Genomic DNA, 4,719 nt, shown 5'->3' with positions numbered 1-4,719 from the left:
TTTTCATACTAAATCCATAGTATCTAGCACAGTACCTGGTGAAGAGTATGTATTAACAAAATATTTGTTGAGTACTAAAATGTCAGGCTAGCAGTGCTCCAAAATGTATTCACCAGGTTCAGTGAATGTGCCACAATGATGAAAGGTTGTTGATGTGGGAGGAATAAGGTAAGGGGGGTGGGGGGGTATATGGGGACCTTATATTTTTTGAATGTAACATTTAAAATAAAGAAGGAAAAAAATGTCATGCTAGGCAAACAAACAGGAAGAAAAATAAATTGAGAGTCTAGAGATTGGTAGCTTAAGATCTGTAATCAACATTATTTGGGGAGATTCTCTGGTTCAAAAGGATTCACCAGGGGCCATGTCTGGGCTCTCCTTGCCATACTTCTTGAGTCAGATACTATCCCCCCGACCACAGGCCAGGGAGGAGGGGTGCATGATCCATGGATGGGCAGGTGATACAGTTTTTTTCTCCCATGTTCTTCTTACCTGGCCCTGGGTAGAAAAGATTCCTTCTCTTCTCCAGGGCTTAGGTCCTCAATGTTTCAGTTCAGTCCTTCTAGAGACAATGTTCTCTGGCACAGAAATGAAGTCCACCTACAGTAGGAGAGCCCAAAGCCAAAATACTGGGATACACAGAGAGCAGGGCAGAGAGTGGCCAAGTCCTAAAGAGTTTGAATTCCTACAACACTAGTTCCTGAGTCCAGCCCACCTATGCCTGGGTTACACGAGTCAGTAAATACTCCCTCCCTCCCCTGTGATGGCATTTTCCTTGAGCCCATTGAGTTGAGTTTCTGGCACTAGCGTTTGCAAGAGTTGGGTAGAGAAAGGGCTTCAATTAGAAGCTCACTCTCCTGACTCAGTGACTGTGTTCTTTCCACCACAGTCCACACCTGCCTAATACATGATGCTAGTGACAGACCAAGATCATTCCTTATCTCCAGAAAGATAGGTGGAAAAAACAGTTGCCTGTTTTTGTAAAGTTTCATTGGAAGGCATCTTCGTCCATTCATTTACATATTGCTTATGATTGCTTTTGTGCTATAATGACAAAGTAGAGTCATTGTGACAGAGACCATATGTCCTGTAAAAGTTTAAACTATTTACCATCTGGCCCTTCACAGAAAACATTTGCTGACCTCTGATTAGAAGATAATGGAGTGGGGCAGGGTAGTGGATGCTGTTGATTCCTTATACAGATTCCCTTTTTCTTCCCTTGCACTTATATTCCAGCTTCTGTGAGTGATGGCTGATAACTTACAGATGCCTTCTCCTCTAACTACCCCTCTCCAGAGAAAAATTCTCAGCACTCTCCACCCTATTTCCCCCACCTCGCAGACCTTGACCAGTGGTGGACTGATGTGAGGGCACAATTTGTGCTCTGGAGCTTCCTTTTGGGATCAAGCTGAAGCTAGTCTCCAGCTTAGATATAATTCCTGCTAGTTCTTTCATCTTGACCTAGCATCCTTCCACAGTGAATCACTTCAAAAGAATTCTTAGGTCAGGTACTGCTTCTAAGAACCCCACCTAAGACAGGGAACAGAGGATCTTTTGCAGGTATGGCCTAGCCTTTGAGGCACACTCCATGGAGGATGGTTATGACTGCTCTAATATTCTTGGATGACAGAGACAGGACCAGAGGTAAAGTGGACTATAGAAATTACCCTGCAATCTGTTCTAAAGCATTCTCTTTTGCCCTTGTATCCTTCTGCATGCCAAAGCCCCTTCCCAATGTACTGGAAAATTAAAATTGAAAAGAAAAAAATCACCTAGCATTGGAACCATAACAAGTATAAAGGGAACAAAGTATGGGGCTAGGGCTGCATCAGTGGCTTCTATCAGAAGACCTTGTGTTTGGACTGAAGTCATTGATCGGATTCTCGTTTTCCTTCTACTTTTAACTTTTCCCATTGCCTCTTCCAGGGGTACCTCTTTCCTGAGGCCCTCATGCACTTTGGAGCTGAAGAACTAACAGGCCCCTACCTGGAGCCAAGCTGCTGGAGCACATCATCTCCATCTCCTCTGCCTACATGCTAGTGGCCAGGTGCATGTCCCCAGCCACAGAACTCCCATATTCACTGCCAGCCCCGGAACCTGGGCTGCTTGAGTCTGAACCTGCTGCTGAGAAGAGATAGTCCCCAGGATGGCCCAGCTGGTGAGAAGGAGCCTGGGCAAGGAGCTCAAGAGGTTGAAGTTGCCTGTGGCAAGAGGTAAACGCCGCCAGCCCAAGGGCCCACCGCCCTAGTGGTGCTAGTGGTGCAAGCTAGTGAGATAGTGAATCAATAGACAGATCTGGAACCTGTCAGAAAGTCCACATGGACATTAATAACCCCCAAGATTGCTCCTGGAAGACCATCCCCAAGATTCTGCCATCCAGAAAAAGATTTCCTCTGGAAGCCAGGAGAAGCCCTGGATATTCCCCAAGGACTTTATCATTGGGCCCTCAATGATTGATGGGTAAACAGCTAGAACTCCTACCCTGCCTTTAACAAAGTGGTGGAATAACAGTTCAAAAAGCAGGCACAAGGCCTGAATTCTCTCTCTCACCTTTGGACCCCTGTTCCTGCCCTCAGCACCCTGCTGTTGCTGTTTTTCCTCTGCCATGATGGCCATGAAGTAAAACCTGGGCATTTATAATCTGTAATGGGGAATTTTAGTTTGTAAAACAGGCCACTTTATCATTTTTCAGCCCCTTCCTCTCTACCTGGGATCCATGATCTGTTATTTTCTCCCATTTCTCTTCCCTCTCTGCCTGAATAAATTACTGGCCTTACTCAGCCAACATGCTCTTGAAATTCATTTCTGCAGCATAGTCAAGAGCCTAGACAAAATCTAGTAACACTGCCAGCCATGGAACTCAATCTTGGGCATAAAAAAGGCATGCTTCTGTCTAAAAACAATTTTTTCTCTATTGAATTAAAATTATACTAGTATAAAATAGCAATGTACAAACAGAGCGATTTAGTGCATCATAATATATACAATTAGCTTTCAAAAGTCAGCATGTAAGTTACAATTTTATATCCAAACATTCTCCATAAACTGCCACATTTGGCTGTTATTGTTAGAAGTTGTCGTTTGAGAATCTGGTGATCACTTTCCTTTACTCTCTGGTCCATCAAATTCACTTGGCCAGAAATATTAAGAGGAAATGAAAGTTCATTTGTGTATAATTTCCGTTTGGCTTCTTTTGTTTGAGATGCATTTTCTTTACTTGCTTCCACATTTGAGGGCTTTGAATAACACAAAACTTCATGACTTTGAGTTTCTTAAAGTCCTGGTATTCAGATCCTTTGAATGCTAGATTTAGCTATTTCTGGGAGAATACATTGCTGAGCACAGGAATGAAGGAGTAAAGGTAAGTTTATCAGCTCTTTTTTCATAGCTTGATATTCATTTTAGTGTTCATGGAGGCTGGCCCTGAGTAGCAGTTTAATATCTGCTTGTGAATGTAAACCTGTCCCTTGCTGTTGGGCAGGGAAAAGCAAAAAATGTGTGGGTCTTTCGTTTGTAGCCTCTGGGAAGAGGGAAGAAATTTGACTAACTCACTTCCTCATAGACACAGGTGTTTCACAACTCTGAACTTGGCCTCTGGCCTGTGTGTGAATTCCATATTCAGAAGCAGCCAGTGCCTCAGGGTGGGCAAGGGTGAGGCTGGGCAGAGCCCAGGAATGCATTGTTCCAGAAAATTTGTTCAAACAGTTTTTCTGACTCCCTTTCCCTGGCTAGCTGTAGTTTCAGTAACAGAAAACCTGTCTACTGGAGGTTTACTACGGCAGTAGCCAAAAAATTAATTGGGTATATCATTTTTTTTGCTTTATTTGGGAGGTCTATTGCCGTAGGGTGTCCTAGATGCAAAGAACTGACTCAAACCCAAGGTTTACCAAGTGGTTAAAGTATCCAACCCCTAAATATACCCAGGTTATCACTTCTATTGTACAATAATGAAAACAGACCCCAGTTTTCCTTGCTTTGATCTTTGCCTCCTTTCACTTTCTTTTCTTTTTTTTTCCTTTTGTTTTTGCCATGGTTGCTTTGGCAAATACCACACACTGGTTGTCTTAAGCAGTTTTGGAGGCTGGGAATCCAACATCAAAGTCTGGCATGGCTTGCTTTCTCCCAGAGTGTGTAGTGTCCAGGCAGTCCTCCATCACATGGCAATCTTTCTCTCCTTGTGTCTGCTCCTATGGTTCTTCTGACTTCCGGCTTCCAATGACTTCCAACTTCCACTGACTTCTGGTTTCTACTGACTGATTGCATCAGCATTTCCTCTGCTTATGAGGATTTCAGTCATATGAATTAAAGTCCACTCTGATTCAATTTGGCCTCGTCTGAATGGGGATTTCAAAGACCTATTCATAAATGAGTTCATATCTTAACCAATAACGTCTTCAAAAGTCCTGTTTACTAATGTGTTCACACCCACAGCACAGGTTAGAACTTGAACATATCTTATTTTGGGGGGTGTAATTGAATCCCCAACAACTCTCTTATCGCTTAACCTTTTTTCTTTCCTGTATCTTCCTCCCCTGAACCTAAATTACCATTAGGCAGCTAACAGACAACCATCTTGAACGAACTGTCAGCTGCCAAAATGAGATTGTAACCGAATTTTGTTTAGTTTCTTGGCTATGCTGCAGAAATGAATTTCAAGAGCATGTCAGCTGAGTTAGGCCAGTAATTTATTAAGGTAGGGAGGAAAGAGAAATGGGAGAA

Source organism: Dasypus novemcinctus, chromosome X (genome assembly GCF_030445035.2).
Source record: "Dasypus novemcinctus isolate mDasNov1 chromosome X, mDasNov1.1.hap2, whole genome shotgun sequence".
NCBI classification, from domain to species: Eukaryota; Metazoa; Chordata; class Mammalia; order Cingulata; family Dasypodidae; genus Dasypus; species Dasypus novemcinctus.
The sequence above is the reverse complement of the archived record's forward strand: the minus strand, read 5'-3'. Positions refer to the sequence as shown.